Source organism: Delphinapterus leucas, chromosome 9, assembly GCF_059928025.1.
Source record: "Delphinapterus leucas isolate spDelLeu-1000000601 "Yukka" chromosome 9, BTC_Dleu_Yukka2, whole genome shotgun sequence".
In the NCBI taxonomy this organism is placed as follows: domain Eukaryota; kingdom Metazoa; phylum Chordata; class Mammalia; order Artiodactyla; family Monodontidae; genus Delphinapterus; species Delphinapterus leucas.
Window position 1 is genome coordinate 24700124 of NC_143137.1, and position 22270 is coordinate 24722393.

The window sequence follows — 22270 nt, forward strand, 5'->3', positions numbered from 1 at the left end:
TATTAAAATGAACTCGAAGATTATCTACAAACTATTTGAACTCACAAGAGAGTCTGCAAGGCTGCCAGATATAACATCAATTTATGCAAATTAATAATATTCTTATAATAATAAAAGCTAACCTTTACATTGGATTATTATGCACCAGGCATATGTTAACTTATTTACTTCTCACAACCACCTTATGAGGTAGCACTGTTATTATTTCCATTTGAAATTTGAGAAAACTGAGTCACAGAGAGTTTAAAGAATTTGTCCATGGTGACAGTTGGTATGTGATGAAATCCGGGTAAACTGACTCTAGAATTCGTGATAATGCTCCTCTTTCTCTTATACACCAGAAATAGAGAAATCGCCCATTAAAAACGTAATAGAATAAATACTTTTCATGATATCAACTAAAACGATATGGTCCTTTGGAATAAACGTAAGAAAAATCTGTAGAATCATTATGGAGAAAATATACACATTACTGAGAGATAAAGAAGAAGACGTGAATAATCAGTGAGATAACACTATGTTTATTTAAACTCACATATTCGATGTTTCAACACTGCAAGGTTGTGTTAATGGTGTGTGTGTGTGTGTGTGTGATATTTGACAGATTCTAAAACTCAGATGCAAACGTAACATTGCAAGAATAGACAGACAATTCTGAAATAAACAAGTAAAAAGGAAAAAAACAAGGATTTGCTTGTATATTGATTTATAAAAAGGTTTTAGCACATGGCAAAGTTTGGAATTTGGAATTAGCACAGGGATAGACAAATATATCAAATAGAACAGAATATGTAGCTTGAGAAGGTGCTCACACACATATGGGACCTTGGTATATGATGGAAGTGGGATTGCCTGTAAGTACAGAAAGAATGAATTCTTCATTGTTTTTTGTTGTTGTTGTTAAGAAATTAAACTAGGTCACTACCTTACACCATTTATTTTTACTTAAGATGTATTCAGGAGCATATGTGAAAAAGAAAACTTTATAACTGTGTGTAGGAAATACAGTTGTAACACAGATGATAGATAAAGATGTTGGAGGATATCTTTATGAAATGAGAGTAAGGAAAAACCAGTGGATTGGACTACTTGAAATTAGAGGTCTGAATGACTAAAGACCCCATGACAAGTGCAAAAGTAGGCCACATCCTGGTAGAAGATATTGACATAAATGTCAGACCAAAGACTCCTTCCCAGAGGTTATTTTTAAAAAGGCAAATAATAGTCAGATAGAAAGATGGGCAAAGAATATGTCCCACATAGAAGAGGAAATCCAGAGAGTCAGGACATGTATGAAGATCAGTCACACTAGTGAGTAATCAGGGAAATGTAAATTAACAGAAAACTGAGATACCATTTTACTCTTATCTGATAGGAAAAAGAAAAAAAACCCTGATAATGCCAAGTGCTAATGAGCAAGTAGGAAAGCAGTGAGAGTAAAAGGTGGTCAACCTCTTTGGAGAGAAATTTGATAATATCTCGTAAGGTTTAATGTACACATATCCCATGACCTAGTAGTTCTACTCTAGGTAAATGCCTTAGGGGGACTTTTGCATATGTATACAAGGATTTCATGCAATATTGTTTACAATATCAGAAACTTAGGGAAAATTCCAATAAACCTTAATATAGAAATGGATAAATAAATTCTGACGTATGCATAAAATAGGTTATTCTAGAAGTTAAATTAACTGAATTTCTATTACTCATTCAACAAATATTGAAGGCATTGTTTATGTGCTCAGGATACATTATGGAATAAAACAAAAAAAATCCCTCTATTTCTTTTGCAGTCTAATGGTGAGAAGGCAACGTACTGTAAACAAAACGAATGAGTAAATATAATAGCATGTTCAAAGTTGATAAGTGCAATGGACCAGATTAATCAATAGTAATAGATTTTGAAGTCATACATTTGAACTGATAAAAGAGGATTTCAGGAAATAAAACAAAAATCTGAAAAAATCCCCTGTAGTACTTACAGGTACATAGAAATGGAGTAAAACATGAAAATAGTACTGAATATGCAGAGAGAGAGAGGGAAAAATGGGATTCAGGAAATATAAATTACTTCATCTGTAACTTTTTTAAATAAAAAAAATCTGAAGCAAATATGACAAAATGTGATTTTTAAATTTTGGATGGTGGATTCATAGGTATGGCTATATTTTCCTTGTGCTTTTTGGAATATTGAAAGAAGTGATTGAATAGGAAAATGCCCAACTCACAGAAGCAGACAGTGAACGTGAGACTTTGCTGCTATTATTGTGATATTGTTCCTATTTAATTCTCTGCCCACAGTGACCTTACATAACCCTCAGCCTACCTGACTCCATTCCTGGCTGGACTTTGCCACTGAATTAGCTCTACTGCCCTACTTGACAAGAAGGAATTTGGCATTTTGAGCCAAACTTTGTTACTTAAATTAAACTTTGTTACTAAAATTAAACTTGCTCGTTTTTTTGTTTTGTTTTGTTTTTTTTGGCTAAACTCTAGTTCTAAAGAGCACCTACAGAGAGACACTGCATAATTTAGGTAAATTGCTAGTAAAGGATTTGTTTTAATTACTTTTAATACCTGAAGTGTACTAGGACTTTTAAATAGACTCCATTTGAAGGTCCACGTGGAGAGGTTGATATGTCTTTTTAGGCTTGATTACTCCAGGGCAAAGCATGTTAGCCATCCAGGTGGATCTTCCTTCCCTACAGCAGGCAGGTAGAGTTAGGGGGAGGGTGGGTTCCCCACTCTTCACTGGGGGACGGGGACTCTCCAGCTCATGAGCTTGCTTCAGCTTCACAGGTGTGTGTGCGTGTGTGTGTGTGTGTGTCTGTGTGTGTGTGTGTGTGTGTGTGTGTGTGTGTGTGTGTGTGTGTATGACAGAGCTACTGCTTGCCTCTCTACTCTGAGCAAGGGGCTTGGGCATGGCTCAAGAAAGTTAGGTCCCAAGAAGAGTTTAAAAGCATAAACTTAACATGGCATGTGAAAAGGATAAAGAACAGAAGTCAAGCTTGTCTTGGGTATTCTCCAACTCCCTTTTCAGGACTCCGTGCCCCTCATCTCCTGCAACTTCTTGGCCACTGCTCTTCTAGAAGCCCAGTGCCTCACCATGCCCTGGCTACCCAGCATTTCCTTCACGTGACTCCAGAGCCACCTGTCTGTCATGGATTTTGTCTTTAAAATTATTCCTTTTTCCATTTGCAGCAACATGGATGGACCTAGAGATTGTCATACTGAGTGAAGTCAGACATAGAAAGACAAGTATCATATGATATCGCTTATATGTGGAATCTGAAAAAAAAAAAGGGTACAAGTGAACTTATTTACAAAACAGAAGTAGGATCACGGATGTAAAAAACAAACTTATGGTTACCAGGGGATAAGGTGGGGAGGGATAAATTGGGAGATTGGGACTGACGTATACACACTACTATATATAAAATAGATAACAAATAGGAACCTGTTGTATAACACAGGAAACTCTACTCAATACTCTGTAATGACCTATATGGAAAAAGAATCTAAAAAAAAGAGCGGCTATATGTATAACTGGTTCATTTTGCTGTACACCTGAAACTAACACAACATTGTAAATCAACAATACTCCAATAAAAATTGAACAAACAAAAAACATATCTTGTACAACTTGTATGAAGAAATATAGACCTACCTCATTTAATTTAAAAGAAATTAAAAAAATTTTTTTAAAATAAGTTTATTTATTTTTTTATTTTTGACTGTGTTGGGTCTTTGTTGCTGCACGTGGCTTTCTCTAGTTGCAGTGAGCGGGGGCTTCTTAGTTGCGGTGGCTTCTCTTGTTGCGGAGCACGCTCTAGGCGCGCGGGCTTCAGTAGTTATGGCACGCAGGCTCAGTAGCTGTGGTGCACAGGCTTAGTTGCTCCGCGACATATGGGATCTTCCTGAACCAGGGCTTGAACCCGTGTGCCCTGCATTGGCAGGCAGATTCTTAACCACTGTGCCACCAGGGAAGCCCAGACCTACCTCATTTTATAACATGGTTGTATGATGTTTCATTGTGTGGATATGCTGTATTTTATTTGATTAGTTCCTTTTTGATTAACATTTAGGTTGTTTTCAGTTCTGTGCTATAATAAACAGTGCTTCAATGAAAAAGAATTATTCCTTTTTCTTTCCCTTCGCACAACCTTATCGCCCCTCAAACCTTCCCACTTCATCTCAATCAAAACTATTGCCCCTCTGTGTCTTCGCACCTGCCATTTCTCAGCTCTCCTGTCTAGATAGAATATGTGTCCTTGCTTTCTGTTGCTCCACTCCGCCAGGCTCAGATGTTGACCTGTTGTGATCCCATTACTTACGCTGCAGCCACTTATTCTTCCCTGTCTCTGCTCTGGGAGCTCTTTATACATAAACTCTATTACCACATCTCACACTATTGATACATTTAAGTTCCTCTTTAATGGTAGAGAATACGTTTTATTCATTTGTGTTTCTCTGGCACATAGCATAGTGCCTGATCATGAGTACTGAATGAATGAATGAATGAATGAATAGAAACTTCTGTTTTATCCATATCAGGAAGGAATCTGAACTGAGATGATACAGGTTTGCAACCTGCCCTAAAATCTGCTGATCCCAGCCTACTGTCTGAGCCTCATTTTGTTTCCCCACTTTTGGGGTTGACTCTGGATTCTGGGGATTTCAGAAGAGGCTCCTTGTAACTTTCTGCTCTGGGTGACTTACCCGCTCCTTTACCTGACCACAGACATGCTAATTATGATCATTTACAGGAACTACTTTCATTTATTATTATCACCATAAAACTCTATAATTCAATATGAGGGTCATTATTTATTCCTCTAGTGTGAATTGAACATCTACTCTCAGCCCCTGTGCTAGGTATTGGAGATAAAATGATTGAATTTTCATGTTAGATGAACTTGGTTGCATTTTGGACTTGATTGGAAGCTGACAAATTCTCCATTCATGCAAGCTTGTTTTTTATGTTCTTTTCCTCCCATAGCCTGTTAGACAGCTCACAGCATTAAAAAAAACCAAAAACAGGCATTTTGATTTTTCCATCCCAAGGAAAGAAGGTAGGATCAAAAGGTATGGGGTCGAGTGAGTCTGTAGCATCTTGGGGCCAAACCTCAAACACTACCTTTGATCTTCCCACTCCAGGGTCAGCCAAGCTAGGCTGTACCACCTGTTGTTCCCTGCTTTGGAAACTCCTCGGCAGGGTCATCACTATCTTTATTAATATTATTAAGTTGGGTAGCTAGCCTGTCTTTTCACAAGGAATAAAGAGACAATTTGCAGGACAGTTATCGTCCACGTGGCCAGAATTCTTCAGTCAATGGAGTCTGACTACACTGGTTTTTACTCTACAGAGCCTGGAACAATATTTGTTTCTAAAGGCAAAAGAGAATGTTCTGTAGCTTCGTGTGATAACTGAATTGGAAGACTGTCTATGGGCATTTGTGTTGTCTGATTGGAAAGTCCTTCCTGAACTGTCCAGAACCGTGGAGGCCTTCCAGTGTGGACAGCCATGAGAATGCACTGCTCAGATTTCTGGATGTAGGGAGTATAATAAACTGACACATCCAATTGCTGTGCTCTAAAATCCATCACTGATGCTGCCTGTAAGCAGTTCTCAGCCAGTGACTGAGCATGGCAGGGCTACCAAAGCAGCCCATTCCCGGGAGATATCGGGCTCTTCTATGGTTTTGCCAAGCTTGCCTTAGATCTGCACTATAGCCTCAGACCTTCCGTTCACTCTTCCTTCTCTTTCTCCTTCCCTCAAGGTCAGACCAGCTTTACTCCCAGCCTCCACCAGCTCCCTCCTCATTTCCTCTCATAGGAGTGCCCTGTAATGTATTCGTTTGCTTGGGCTGCCATACAAATACTACAGTCTGGATGGGCTTAAACTATTTATTTTCTCATAATTCTGGTGGCTAACTGTTGAAGATCAGGGGGTAGGAAGTGTTGCTTTCTTTCTGAGGCCCCTCTCCTTGGCTGGGAGATGACATTTTCTCCCTGCATCTCCATGTGGTCTTCCTTCTGTGTCTGTCTGTGTCCTAATTTCTTCTTCCTATGAGGACACAAGTCCTATTGGACTAGGGCCCATCCTAATAATTTCATTTTAACTTAGAGACCCTTTAACCTCTTTAAAATCCTTTTCTGTCTTTAAAGATCTCCAAACGCAGTCACATTCTGAGGTATCAGGGGTTAGGACTTCAGCATGTGAATTTGGGCTGGGGGGACACAATTCGGCTCATAACACCTAATAAATATTTTTCACATTTAATCCTGTCTTGGTGTTTGCTTTTTGGAGGACATGGATCAATACTTCCAGCCTCCTCACTGGTCTCACGGAGTTCAGAGGAGCCTCCAGCAAGTGGAGTGAGAGCTCTCCTTGCCCACTAGAAGTTTTGGTGAGTTCCCAAAGTCTTCAGCATTAACTTAGACTTTCAAACATTTCATTCATTTTTGCCATACACAGTATAGTAAGTTTTGCTCTGATTATCATGATTAGAAGAATTTACTAACAACTGTCATTTATTTTAGTTGTTATCTGACCAAGTATAGCCATTAGTAGGCTTAAATCAAGATGAAGAAATACCTTTCTTCAACCTACTGCTTTATTTAAGCAAGGAATAGAAAGTTTGGTTGTGTCACCCACCACTGGTGATTTTATTATTCCATTTTTATAATAAATTATATTTTATTATTTAAGCTTTATAGGCAGCTTTATGGCTATTGAATTTTTCATTGGCTTTTAAAATAAGGAACAGCCAAGATATGAATATATATTTCTATGGGTAAATAAATAAAAATAATGTTTTAAAGTTCTTCTTTATAAGAGTTCATTCAAAGCTTATCTTCATTATAATACAGTGGGAACATTAATATGAACTAAAACATTCTTTAAAATCTTAAATATTTTCTATATCACAGAAAACAATTCTTTCCTGCCTGGATTGGAATGACCTTCTACCATATTCTTATCCTAGATTTTCTTTAAGACTAAGTTCCAAACCCACTTTCTTCATGTAGCCTTACTTTGGCTGATTGTTGCAAATCACCCCCATTTTTCTGTAAACCATGCGTACTATAACCCTCTCACATGTTGTCTTGGATTTTTCTCCAGTGGTTTCAGATACAACCACTACGCAAGCTGTAGTCTCCGTAGCGAGATTATCAATTTCCAGGCATCTCTTGCTGTGTTGCTTAGATGATAAGGGAAAAACAAAGGACTATAAGATACGGTTCCTGTCACTGTACCCCTTAATGTTGGAAATTGTAAGCAGCAAATCTTGAGGCCCGACTGACAGAAAACGACTTTTAGCATGCAAATCAAATGCCATTTATAACGAAATTAACGATATATATGTATACTGCCATCCTAGTTATTTTGCATATGGTAATTAGCTGTACATGGTAAATATATTTCATATATAACTGTAATTGCCATTTCTTTTACAGAGTCAAACCATGTTTTCAGTTTTTCTTCTCTTCATTAATTCTTGGGTATATATTAAAAGCATCAGGGTCGGCAGATTTTGCTGATTCTATATATAGTATAATTTTAAACACACATGCACCAGCTGGAATTCAGCGTCTGTCCAGCCATGCTTCCTTGGGAGCCTTGTGCTCTGTGGGGCTGAGACGCTCTTCAGTCTCTGCTTCTGAAAGCTCCTCAGTCTGCCTCTCTTTTCCTCTCATTCACAAGGCTCCAATAACCCCTGCTCCTTGCTTACGTCTGTCCACCACTGAACTTGTGAGGCAGCAAAACTTTGGGACCTGAGGCCTGGGCTAGTAGACCCAGCAGAAAGTCATACTTTGAGAAAAAGGAGGCAAGTGGGTCGCTGGGATGCCAGTTAAGGTTGTGGCACGAAGTGGGGCAAGGACATAGCAAGAGGTTCTGAAGGGACCATTATTTCACAGTCTTTGGGCAGAAAAGGCAGAAATGGAGGTGGAGGCTTTGGGGGACTCAGATGGGTGGGAGGCCTTGGTGACGGGGCTTGGAAAAATCCCTTCTGCGGGGCTTGCAGCAAGTCCTGAGAGGTGGCTTCTGAAGTCTTGTGCATTCACTCAAGTAAGGCTTTATTCCCTGCAATCCATGGACCAGGGCCCAACTTCAGATATTCAAGAGCTCCTGGATATGTGTTCAAGCATTTTCCACGGGATACTTTTCTGGAGAGAAAGATCTATGCTTTTAGCAAAGGGGTCTGTGACTCAACAAATGGTTAAAAACCATTTCACCAACTTGTAAAATAATTTTTAAAAATCTGTTTTTTTGAGCTGATGATGTTGGGGGAGAGATAGAGAAGGGCATGAAGCGCTAACAGTTGGCACTGGGGAAGGTTGAGAGAAGCAGAGGGATAAGCAGTATTCCATCTCCTCTCTGAAGGTTTCTCCGTCTGTTTATTTATTTTAAATTAAAAACAGGGGGAAAAGGAAAGTAAATGTGAGTCATTAAATGGAACCAGGGACAAGATTAAGATGGCCATAAAACCTGTTTACTTGCCTGGGATGGTGACAAATTCAGCTCTAACCAAAAAGGGAAAACTGGTTGTTTAAAAATGCCATAGGGTCCATAAGAAAAGATAAGAACAATTGCTTCGGAGAAGTTCTGTCCTTGGTACTGAAACCAGACAGGACTCTCTCCCAGGCATCTTAATGAAGGGGATTCTGCAATGTAACAGTGTCCTCACAACCTCCTAATCGTGGACCCATAGTCGAATCCCAAAGAGATGGCTGACTATCAAGTTGCCATTTGGCTTGGTCAGTAGTAGAGACAACTCTGTGGCTCTAATGGGTCAATACTGTGAGGGTCCAACTGCCTGATTCTCTGTTGCTCTTGCTTGTACGTGGCCAGTAGAGTTTCCAGCACGTGGAGAGTCTACACGCCTCAAGCAATCCTGTCAGATAAAGGATTCTTTCCACCTAGTTGATGAGACATTGGGTCGCTATATGTTTGCATTAAGATTGTAGAGTCTATGTTAAGACTCATATTTATGCCTTAACAGTTATGCTAGGGAAAGGGTAAACATCTTCCTAGGAAAGCTGAGGAGCTTTGGTTAGAATATATGCCTGAGTAGAAAACTACCCCACTTCCACCAAGAAGGATCCAAGAGAGATTTACTAGCTGTATCATCATAACCATGCTCCTTAACTTCTCCAGGCCTGAGTTTTCTAATATGTTAGATGTCCTTATGAGTGAAATAAAGCATAGCGCACTGGGCAACTGTTAGTTGTCATTTACTGTTTAATTAATCACCAAAAAACCCTACAACAGCTAGACACAGTTTAAAAGATGTACTGGTCCAAATCTCCAAGAGTTTAATAATCTTTGTTGTAGGTGATACAAAACATATACTGATGAATACCGAGCAAGCCAGCAGGTTGTAATTGAATGCTCAGATATCTGGGGTAAACAGTAGAGGAAGTCAGAAGGGGGAAACATCTGTCAAATTGTCAGGGAATGCTTCGTGGAAAGCGTGGCCTATGAAATTGGAAGAGGGAAAGGCTCAAGTGGAGAGAACAGGGTAGAGAAGGTACCCTGATAGGTAGGCATGTAGAGATGGGAAACTGCAGCGTCTTTGGGGGAAACACTTACCTTTTTTATAGGGCCCTCTACAAAGGATGAGACAAATAATGTTTAGGGATTAAGAAATGGGACAAATTCGATCACCACCCTCCCCACCCGCCCCCGCCCTCGCCCCCCCCCCCTCCGCCACCCAAGGCAGCTTGCCAATAGCCGTGCTATTGACTCATTCCCCACACTATACAGATCCTGATAACTCAACTAGGTGGTAGAAAATGGAGAGGAAGCCTCCTGTGCCCTTTGAGCAAAGAGCTCAGTGTTTAGTGAGGGAGGTAGACTTGTAACTAGGCAATGACCCTGTAGACTGTAGAGATGGGAAGCGAGAGTTGTGAGTGACTGCCCCAAGTGGCCAAAGGAGACATGGGAGAGCAGAGGGGATACAGCAATGTGACCAGCCAATCAAACATGCCAATCACTCGGTTAATGTAGGCAAATAACAAGGGCTTGAGTAAATGTTTCACTGAATTAACTGGTTGCTTGAGTGCATCAACCTAATCAAATGTTTGCTGGCATCATATAGACACAATCTTAACAATGTAAATATTATACTCCCTTGGCTTTGAAATGATTTGATGGGACTGGCCAAGGAATCTGAGCTCCTAGTGGTCTCTAGCCTTGCTTTGACTTTCTGCCCATGGTGAGAAGAGAATTGGTTTTTTATGGGCTATTATTCACTGTCTAAAATACAGCTCTGCAAATATTTCCAACATTGACATTAATTCTATGATTTAGAAAGATATATTTGAAATCTCTTTTTGAAGGCTGAAGTTCTTTGCCTGGCTCTTCACTGGAAACTGATCTAAACCAAGCTGCTTTAGTTTATGACCATAACCACCTAGGTTCTGCTTTCAAAGCTCTGCAGATTTTTTTTCCCATGCCCGTCCTATCCAAGCACTTTTAAAATGACTGGAGTGAAAGTTCAGAGTTTTACGGGCTTTCTTACAGTAGTGCTAATTTTAGGATATTCAATTCTTTTCCAAAAATCCAATTTTGTCTCCATGATCCACTCTACAGCAGTGTTCAAGGTTATTCGAGGGATGAAGTGAGTGCAATTCTGCTTTTATCCCCTGGAGCTCGTAGTATGCACCGCACAGTGAAAACACTGGATTTATGGAAGGTCAGGGATGTACCTCTGTGATGTAGATTGCATAACCAATTTTGTAATCTAACTGTGCAGCCTCCTGGTCTGAGCTTGAGTCAACAGCAAGTACACCTATAAACCTTGCTATTTTGGACTTGGTAGGGAGAAAGAAAGGAGAAGGAACAGGGAGAATTAGGGTTAGGATAGCAGAGTGACAATTGATTGTACAGTTGGGATAGTGGCTTTACCTCTTAAGTTTATTTCAGGGGCAGTATGCCTGTAGTAGGCTCAGATTATAAGGTCTCTAATATGGGCTTTTGTCTCACTATGTTTGCAATCACGTGATCAATTCAGTGACTATAAACTCAACTGCTTCTGGAGGAGGGACCAGGTATGTAAATGTATCGCATCAGGCCAGTTGTGATACAATAGGGAATAGTAGTGCTTGTGGCAAACTGGAGAAGGTACACTCATTTGCGTAGAACAATTAAGGCTTTTGGGCAGGCTGGTTTTGGCTACTGAGCATTACCAGTTTGCAACTACTGAATTAAAGTGCATGAGAAGAAAATATATTTATATGTAACTGCTGAAGAGACGTGCAAATTAATTATACAGCTATGTCCCTGTGTAGTTTGCCTTCTGTGTCCATCTCCGATTTGATTAACAGAATGAGGAAACAGTGGATAGGGACATTCCGTCTTGGAGGTTCAAAATTTTCATTCTCTCAGAAAACTATTCCATTAAACCATGGCAATGAATCTTCCAAGATTTAAGTTTTGTGGTATGTCTTCTAGACAGCATAATTTGTGATGCACTGTTAGTACTTATGGGGAAATAATTGAATAGATTAAAAGCAATGTGTTTACACATGTGATTTTAGCTTTCATTATTAATGGAGTCTATTCTTTTTAATGTATGTGTCCAGAATTTATATGAGGGAGAATTATTCTGTGGGTCATCAGTACTATACTTCCTAAAACTTAGAAGTTGTGGTTTAATGTTCAGGAAAGTCCTTCTAGCTAGAGGTTTGTGGGAGAAATGTGCACGCTTTTTTTCATACTCACTAAAATGCCATGATTATGCACATGGGTTTTGGAGACAGAAAACCCAAGTTCCCAGGTTTAAATTCTGGTTCTAGCATTTATGGCTTGTACAACCTTGGGCAAACTACTTCACTTCTTTGATCTTGAGTTTCTTCATATATAAAATGAAGTTTTTATAAGGCTTCAATGAGGTGGTGCAGATAAAATAACCAGATCAGCCCATGGTCCATAATAGGTGTTCAGTAAATAATTAGATATTGTTATTATTACAGTTACAATTAATATTATTAGAGACACAGGTGTTAAAATCTGATACAAGGGCCATGGAGATTATTTGGAGTAAGTCTCAAGGATGATATAAGGCTTAAAATATAGAACCCTGGGAAAAAACTGGAAAAAAAAAAAAAGGTTTAAGATTTTTAGGCCAGAGAAGATGAGGCTGAAGAAAGAGTATATTGCTTTTTCTATTGGATCAAAGCATATGTTACTCAGTTCTATAGGTTAAAATAATTTGAAGTTGACATAGAAGAATATTTTTACAATTTTTAGGTGGGGAAAACATTGTTTAAAAAAAGTCAAAAGACAAGGAACAGACTAGGAGACAAAAATCACATACATATACCAAACAGAGAGTTACTGAATATAAATAATCTTTATGATCAATTAAAAAACACATGCAAATAGCATGTGTCCTCACATGGCAGAAAGAGATAGAAGCAGAGCAAGCTCTCTGGTATCTCTTCTTATAAGGGCACTAATCCCATCATGAGGGTCCTGCCCTCATGACCTCAGCTAAACCTAATTATCTCCCAAAGGCCCCTCCTCCAAATACCATTACACTAAGAGTTAGTGTGATGGTATCACACTAACAGATAAAAGCACAAACATGTGTAGAGACAATTCACAGGTAAAAAAATATTTATTTTTACTGTGGTCAAGAAAATATAATTAAAACAAGTTACCCTATTGTCAAAAATCAAGAAAAGAAAGACCTTAAGGCAATTTCTAAAGACCCACTGATTAGGGATATTTAGAATGGCCTTTGAGAGAAGTTCTGGATAAAAGCTCTCCAGATTGTACAGTAAAAATCTTCCCCACTTCAGCCTTCGGTAGAAATAAAACAACAAAAAGCAAAAGCAAAATTTAAAAATAGAAAACTCTTATCCTCCTTATAGAAGAAAACCACAGCTATTTCTCTCATCCCCTCTCATACCCAAATCTGGATGCCGTCCAGTTTGGGAAAAGTGGAGTTCTGAGAAGGGAATGGATGATTTGAGGGCTAACCAGTCTTTTTATATTTTCTTAAATTTCCCATGTTCATGCATAGTTACAGATCTGAGCTATTTATCTCCAGTGGGAATTAAGATTGCTATTGATTTTTTTTGAGTACCCCAAATTGAGGCCGTAAACGAACCTTTCCAAAGTACAGGGCTTCGATTTTCTTTAAGGAGCATTGCTAGAAAGATGGCAGGAAGAGTGTTCTTTGGTGGCGGCCTGCAGAGCTCAGCTCTTGCAGAGAGTGCATCCTGAGTGGGTGATGAGCAGGGGTGGAGCAATGCCTTTCTGAAATGCTGCTAGAGGCCAGTAAACCAACAATGCAAATGAATTGAATGTGATAGGTTTGCCAGGCAGGAATCTTGGGGCAAGTAGGGATGCACGATTAGGTGAAATGCCAAAGGAAAAATGTGAGAGATCTGTTAGAGCATGTCTGTGAGGACTAAGTTCCTAGCAGGGGCCCAGTGATGTCAAGAAGGGCTCACAATGCTGGACTCTTGAAACTGTAGCTCTGAAAATGCTGGACTATAAAATTTTCTTTCAAGATTTAAATTTGGAATAAGAAATAATGAAAAACTAGGCTCTCTAATTAGAGAGGATGGTATTATAGGATAGATTATGGAGAAAAGGAAGAAAACTCAATCTTAATTTTCTTCTATTTCATCCTTTCCAGCAGAGCAAATAATCTTCAAATTGGGAAAGGGCAGGACAAGTAGTATAAATAATATGACCGGGCTTCCCTAGTGGTGCAGTGGTTGGGAGTCCGCCTGCCGATGCAGGGGACACGGGTTCGTGCCCCGGTCCGGGAAGATCCCACGTGCCGCGGAGCGGATGGGCCCGTGAGCCATGGCCGCTGGGCCTGCGCGTCCGGAGCCTGTGCTCCGCAACGGGAGAGGCCACAACAGTGAGAGGCCCGCATACCACAAAAAAAAAAAAAAAAAAAGAAAAGAAATAATAATATGACCAACTAGTTAATTCCTGCTATGCACTGAATTATATCCCTCCAAGATCCATAGGTTGAAACCCTAACTCTTAGTGTAATGGTATTTGGAGGAGGGGCCTTTGGGGGATAATTAGGTTTAGATGAGGTCATGAGGGCAGGGCCCTCATGATGGGATTAGTGACCTTATAAGAAGAGATGCCAGAGAGCTTGCTCTGCTTCTATCTCTTTCTGCCATGTGAGGACACATGCTATTTGTAAGCTAGGAAGAGAGTCCTCACCAGAACCCAACCGTGCTGGCACCATGATCTGGGGCTTCCAACCTCCAGAACTGGGAAAAAATAAATTTCTGTTGTTTAAGCTACCCAGGCTGTGGTATTTTGTCATGGCAGTCTGAGATGATACAATTTCTAAGAGAGATGAGGAGGTAATAGAAGAAAATCTAGGCATTGTCAGTGCTCTGGGCTCAGACATAGGACTTCCCCAATACTAAAGGAATGTGAAGATTTGACACTGGAAATGGGGGGCAGGTTGGGGATGTTCTGCAGGCATTTATGGAGCTTAAGAGGAGCCTGAAGATGGATAGGTAGCCAGATTTTCAAAAATGATATAAAGAATTTTGAAAGATCAGAACAACCATATCGATGTTAATCAGGATAGTCTGTGATAATTTATAAAATAATTCACTAGTTGCTTTTATGAGGAAAGGAAGCAAACTATCTATATATCATACTAACTTAAACATACCTTCAAGAATAAGGTGATCTTATCTATAGATCATGGGACTGTTGTAGATATCATATTTTTATCTCTCCAGAGTATTCTTTTTTATAAATTTATTTATTTTATTTATTTATTTTTGGCTATGTTGGGTTTTTGTTGCTGTGCGTGGGCTTTCTCTAGTTGAGGCGAGTGGTGGCTACTCTTCGTTGCGGTGCGTGGGCTTATTGTGGTGGCTTCTCTTGCTGTGGAGCACAGGCTCTAGGCGCGTGGGCTTCAGTAGTTGTGGCTCGCAGGCTCAGTAGTTGTGGCGCACGGGCTTAGTTGCTCTGCAGCATGTGGACCTGGACCAGGGCTCGAACCCATGTCCCCTGCATTGGCAGGCGGATTCTTAACCACTGCACCACCAAGGAAGCCCTCCAGAGTATTTCTTAAAAGCTCTAGAGTTTTATAAAAACAAAGGTGGTGGCAGGGATTAGAATGTGGGCTGCAAGAGGGCAACATTAGGCAGATTTAGGTGGATTTGCAGTTGGGTGAGCAGCCATACGCAAAAAGTGCCAGTCCAAATGGATGTCCCTAGGACACCCCAAGGCTCTGACTTGGTTCCATTCTCTGCAGGTCACTGAAAACAATTGTCTAAGTGAAGACATTGCAAATGTGTTTGTCATATTTGCAGGTAATAACAACTTGAATATGTCAGTATGATATCCAGATTAAAAACAAACCTCCGGAGACGAACAAAAGGGCAAAAGCAAAAGGGAGAAATGTTACAGAGCTAAATGTAAGATTCAACATTTACATGTGAAAAAGTCACTTAAGCCAGTGTAGGAGATGAAGGTGTGACATTTGTCCACCCATAGAAAGGAATCTGAGGTCTGTTGACCACACATTTAACGTGAGCCAACTATGTAGATCCTCTGCTGAAAAAATTAACCCCACACAGAAAATACCCAAATCCTAATGCAAGTGCAGCTGCATTAACAGAAAAGGCGGGTCCAACCCTCAGGAAGTGCTAGTCCGACTGCTTATCACTGGTAGAGCACTTCTTAAACGCGCTATTAGTGCTTCAAAGAAAGGCAACCAAGATGGTCAGTGCAGGTCTGGAAACCATGGGGCATGAGAACCCTGGAGAAGAAAAGGAGTCAGGGTCATCATCTCTATCTGGGAACATTTGAAAGGGATGCTACCAAGAAAAAAAAGGGGTTATTCTATTGTTGTATTGGGCAGAGATACATAAAATGGATAAACATTCTCTTGATTTCAAACCACTAGGGCTCTTCAGTATGTAATGGGCTTCATTATGGTGTAACTTCTTGTTTTAGAAGCGTTCAAAACAGGATTCATTTAACAAATCTTTAACGAGCACCTACTAAGTGTCCAGTGCTTTTCTGGGTGCTGAGGGTAGACCGAGGTGGTGGAGAGTAACAAAGGAGCGAGTTGAGAGCGACAGAGAGTAAAGCATTACATGGCAGTGGTATTTTCCCCCTTAGTCTTGGAATTGGAGCTTCAGCTCAAAGCTGAGGACCTGAAGAACTCAGTGCGACTCTGTGTTCAAGGTGCTGCTGGCCCCTGGAACAGCCCTCCTGCAGTGCTTCTGAGAGGCACCAAATAAGAATGAGCTTTTACCACTACACCCACTCCCACCAGCCAATGTAAGTAGGCTGGAAGTGGTAGGAGTCAGCATTTTGGCGATGCATATTCAGAGCTTGGCTATTCCCTTCCCTCCCTGTGACAGAGAGGTAGGAGGGCCTTTCCCTTCCTTGGAGCTAGGTGAGTAGGCCTTAGAGTGAACCGACCCTGGGCGTGTCTCCAGAATGGTGGAGTAGCATCTCATTCCCTGGTAGAATCTGTAGGTCTTTTTTGATGCTGTCTCTGGAGTAGAGCAGGAGAAGTTTTGGAGAGTATTCGTGGAGCCTAGCAGTGAGGCTGCATCCCTGACTTCTCTCTAAAGAGAGTAAGAAGTGAGTATTTCATCTGTACCCTTGAAGATGAAAGGACATGTGTCTAAAGGCAGAACCCAGAGGTCCACTGGAAGAACCCAGGACAGGGGAGCGTGGTGTCGCTGGGGAGAGGGGGCAGTGTTTACGCCATGCTGGTTACTGGCAGCTGATAAGATGGGGAGCATGAAGCCTCCAGTAGTTAGGTTGGCTCCACTTGCAGTATTTGGGGAGTAGCTGAGTACAGGAACTGGACCAAGTCTTGGGGCTCTTAACTTGGGAAAAGGCAAAGGTACCGTGGCTGCTCTCCTGGAAAGGTAGGGGGAAGAGTGTTTCCCTCAGAAAACCCCACTTCTCATCTCAGCAGACTCATTAGAACCATCCTGAATCACAATAAGACAGAGAAAACCGGGCTTCCCTGGTGGCACAGTGGTTGAGAGTCCGCCTGCCGATGCAGGGGACACGGGTTCGTGCCCCGGTCCGGGAAGATCCCACATGCCGTGGAGCGGCTGGGCCCGTGAGCCATGGCCACTGAGCCTGCGCGTCCAGAGCCTGTGCTCCGCAACGGGAGAGGCCACAACAGTGAGAGGCCCGCGTACCAAAAAAAAAAAAAAAAAAAAAAGACAGAGAAAACCTTTACCACCAATGCATGTCCAGGCACATAAAAAATTCTCTTCAGTGATAGTGGTGGAGGTTGTGTCTGTGTGTCTCTATGAGAACTCTTTGTACTTTCAGCTCAGTTTTGCTGTAGACCTAAAACTTCTCTGAAAATTAAAGTCTATTAAAAAAATGATAGCTTATCTGACAGGAGGCTCCCTCTCTCAGAGTTGTCGAGAATTGATATGATTTTAATTGCTGAATGAAAGCAGCTATAGCCGTTTCTACTGAGAGCAAGCCTAGCTCCTCTATTTTTCAGAATTACAGAGATTTAGCTAAACAGAGATAATAGAGTTTGCTCCTGGTCAGCTATCTTGTGGACTGTCTTTGGACAGGATATTGACTGCCACTGAGCTGTACATGACTTGCAAGAGAAAAAAGAGGTAAATGTTGAAGGTACAGGAGACTCAGAGGAATGTTTACATGTATGCCCGCCGCAGCCCTGGGGAACATACCAAACGCCTAACACATGGTTGCTCATGTGAATGAATGAACAGATGGACCGGTGAACTAAAGAGGACTCTTATTTTATTATTATTTTTGGCTGCACTGCACGGCACGTGGGACCTTAGCTCCCTGACCAGGGATCGAACCTGCATCCCCTGCATTGGAAGGTAGAGTCTTAACCACTGGACCACCAGGGAAGTCCCTAAAGAGGAGGCAGCTCTTGATCCCTGAAGTAGCACATAGTGGAACTAAAAACTCATGCTCTGGCAGGGAGGATGGGGGAAAATGCTGTCATACTCCAAAAGTCAAACAAAATAGGAGAGAGAAAGAGAGAGAGACTAACTTCCTTCTCCTGGCTGTGGTGGGTGAGACTGAGGTTCTCTGAGAGTCCAGTGTCTGGGAGCAGAAGAGTGAGGGAATTGAAAGAAAGAAAAGAAGTGTGTAAACATAGTGGATTTCACTCCAGTCTCTCCCATAAGACCCTATGGTCTAACCTGTGACGGGGGCAGGGAAGAGAGTAGCTTTGAATGAACTTTGAGATGAGTAGTATTTGAAAATGAAGAGGCTCAAGTCTTAAAGACCAAATTGAGACAGCTGTCAACCACAGGTGGCTGAGAAGCTATGGATTTTGGCCAAGATGCCTTAAAGGACTCATTTCTTCTCGAGAAAGGGGGATTGACATGGCACTGTTAGGGACACTCTTTTGTATTTATATCCCAGTAAGTGGAGATTTCTCCAAAAATTGGTTACATAAAAAAAAAGTCATAGAGAGAAGTGAAGGAAATACAGTTGAATGGGTACTAGAGCCAGATGGGAGGGGGCAATGGGATGGCAGGACTGAGATGCTTTTCTAGGTATGGGGTGGGGGGCATTGCCCTGAGGATGTAGGCTTTGAGCTGAAGAGTTTGTGGGAAGAGATAACAGGTGGTGAGCTTTGTAGGCAAAGGCAACAGCAGGCGCTAAGGCCCCGAGGTGGGAACAGGCTTGGACAAGGCAAGGAACAGAAAAAAGGACAGTTTGACTAGAAGTGGGGAAGACATGGCATGAGACAAGGTCATGGATTAGTTCCTGGGAGGCGTCGTGCCCACAGGATAAAGTTGGGTTTTATTCTCGGTGTGAAGTTAAGTCTTTGGAGGGTTCATTCAGGAGAGGGATGTGGTCTGATGTGTGTGAGATGACGTGAGTGCTGTGTGGAGAATAGGGAGAATGAGGGCAGGAGTGGAAGCAGGGAGACCAATTCAACAGCAACTCTCTCTATTTTCTCAGTTGAAAGAGACAAAAAAGTATTAAATCTCAGTTGTTGGGGTCATCAGTAATGATGATTAGAGAAAAGATCAAGGAAACACTGGAAACTCCTGCTGGCCAATGCTGGATAGGTCACTTTCTTTCTCTTTCGGTTCCATAGCACTTGTAAAATAATTGCTATTAAAATATTAACAGCTGCCATGTATTGAGCGCTTACTCTGTGCCACGCCCTGTGCTAGGCATGTTAATTACTCTTACCTTATTTAATCCTCACAGGAATGTGCACCAGAGATGCTGTAGAAGAAATGGCAGCTGTTAATAACCAAATACAAGACTTGACAAGCTATCAGCTTAGTCAAGCAAACGTTTAGCCATGCAGTGATTTAAAACCAATTCCGTATTTGACTAAATTCCATCTTTGTAAACAACTACTTTATTTACAGACTTTCGTATCAAAAGGAGCACTTGAAACTTTCTTCTCTAGTTGCAGAGATATTTTGAAGTCACAGGCATTGCCAGGAATACATCTCAGAAAAATTACCAAATCATTTTCTAAAATGCCCTTCAGATGTTATGGGTTTTAATAGGCTGACATGTTATGGTATAGAGAAAAAACATAGTGGGACCCACTCTTTATGGAGGGCCTTGCTTCAATAAGCAAACAAGATTCCGTGGAGCTGGGCAAACGTTGAATGAGGGATGACCACGGATTTAAATTGGAAATTTTTTGTCAGCCAAGGAGAGGTTTTTGGTCTGTCTCCATGAAATCAATTTTACAGGTTTTACTTGATGAAATGATCAAAGCCTTTTGCTTCTGAGCAAACATTCCTTCGAAGTGTAAAATTAATAGTTTAAAACTTAAAGGAGAAATAATCATGGTTTTAGATTTCAGAAGATGACCAGTTATTGTGAATATTTGGAAAGAGAAATTTCTGATTTAAAAACACGTTTCCAGGCTTAGAAATTAACTTATCTTTTTTCTGTATAGGGAGAAAGTATTCTCAGTGTTTGTCCCCTTTGCACATACTATGCCATTCTCCAAACAGCATGAGGGTTGTTGGCACAAACTGATAATGAAGACTTAAAAATATGTTCTGCGGGCTTCCCTGGTGGCGCAGTGGTTGAGAGTCCGCCTGCCGATGCAGGGGACACGGGTCCATGCCCTGGTCCGGGAAGATCCCACATGCCGCGGAGTGGCTGGGCCCGTGAGCGATGGCCGGTGAGCCTGCGCATCCGGAGCCTGTGCTCCGCGACGGGAGAGGCCACAACAGTGAGAGGCCCGTGTACCGCAAAAAAAAAAAAAAAAAATATATATATATATATATATATATGTTTTGCCATAATAAACTATAAATAATTCATAAACATTTATTTTTTATTCTAAATAAAGAAAAAATTCACGATGAAAGCAGAGAAAGCCTGTTATGAAGAAAATAGTTTGGAAAACCAAAGTAAGGCTGAAACATAAAAGAAGTATTCCTTCTGAGTATTAGAAAAAAATATCCTTTAAGTGAAAGTGTGCAACTACTCAAATGGTAGCACATGCAAAAATAAGGGCACAGGTGGGTTTCTAGAAATCAGTTAATATTTTTATATCTAATACATTATGTTATTGCCATGAATTGAGTGCCTACCTCATGGCAGGCTTTTTGTAAGGCACTTAAAAACATGTTTTCATATTATAGATATTATTATTCCCATTTTATAGATGGGGAAACTGAGGCTTAGAGAAATTAAGTGGGAGAGTTAGGTTTTGAACTCAGGTCACTATACTACACTGCCTTTTAGGTGTTATAAAAAGCTGTAAATTTTAGGTGATTGGTGAAATAAAAATGTATAGAAAGGTGTAATATTCTTGCAATAAAATCAATGGGATTTTATTGACTAGTAAAAATGCCTTGGTCGCTAATGTCTTTTTTTCCTGGTTCACATGCTGCTTCCTAGAAGAAATGATCTTGGAAACTGATCTTGATCTATTCTTGCTTGCCTTTTTGCCAGTGACCAAATCCTTTGCTCTCCCCTGACCCCAGGACTCCCCTCCCCCCCAGCCCCTTCCTCTCTCTTTCCCATGCCAAAGGTGGGTGAGGGTGCTTTGGGTTGGGTAAAGAGTCATTATAGTAATTTTTTTTTCATTTTTGTATTTTATATTAGAAATTGTCATTTGCAGTAGAAACTGTATTCTATACTTTAAAGATATTTTTTAACATCTCTTTTGGAATATAATTGCTTTACAGTGGTGTGTTAGTTTCCGCTTTATAACAAAGTGAATCAGCTATACTTTAAATATTTTTTAATGAATTAGAGTTTGGACTAATCCTCCAAGCATCTAGAAGATCCTTAGAGGTTACAGTGGAACTAAACTTGAAGAACTACTCCTTCAAAGATTACTTAGAAATCAGGCATTTCCCATACAGTGATCTATGCACCCATAATAAAATTTCTGTTGGAAAAAGAAAAGAAAAAACATCAATGCAGAGTAGGATAATAAGTGGTATTATTCTAAGAAGATCCAAACACAGTTTTAACTATTAATTACTATCATGTGTGGACTGTGAGCCAGCTAGTTCCTAGACAGAAAAGTTAGAACTCATAAGTGCAATTTTAAGCTTGTTGCCAATTATTAATTGCCTAAAACATAGGACTTAGGTTTGGAGGACAAACTTTTATCAGATTGAACTCAATTATAAGCTGGAATAGAAGGAAACAAACAAAACCTTCCAAAAGCAGGGGAGAGAAAAATGGTCCATATCTTTTCATTATATTTTGCAGTATTTGTTCTAACCTGAATCTAGTCTTGTACTTCCTACCTTAAAAAAAAAATGGTGGGATTTAGTCCATCAAACTTAATAACTAGACATTATTAACTGTGGGGCTAAATTCGTCTATTTTCTAAAAATGTTTTTGTGTGAATCGCCGACGTCCCTGTGTTAAAATACCATGACAGCCTCATCCGGTGGCAGGGTCTGGGGAAGGGGCGGCAGGAGCCATGTCGGGCCGCGAAGGTGGCAAGAAGAAGGCCCTGAAGCAGCCCAAGAAGCAAGCCAAGGAGATGGACGAGGGAGATAAGGCATTCAAGCAGAAGCAGAAGGAGGAGCAAAAGAAACTCGCGGGGAAAGGCCCCCTGGCCACAGGTGGAATTAAGAAATCTGGCAAAAACTAAGCTGTTCCTTGTGCCTGAGGCAATGATGATCCTTAGTTCCATTCCTGTTTAAACATCTGGGTTAAACATCTGGATTCCCTGCCATAACATCTGTTGCCACCTATAGCTAGAACGAAATGTTGTCTTGGAACCTATTGTACATTTAAGAATAAACTTTTGGGGCTTCCCTGGTGGCGCAG

The 22270-nt window shown here is 40.7% G+C and overlaps 1 protein-coding gene and 1 pseudogene across 2 annotated transcripts in view; both read left to right on the plus strand.

The window, feature by feature from the left end:
* Positions 1 to 22250, plus strand: part of LOC149748365 (translation machinery-associated protein 7 pseudogene) — a 40587-nt pseudogene extending 18337 nt beyond the window's left edge.
* The window catches only part of LOC111182367 (metabotropic glutamate receptor 8-like), a 189278-nt gene that overhangs the window by 49014 nt on the left and 117994 nt on the right, over positions 1 to 22270 (plus strand). The window lies entirely within an intron of this gene.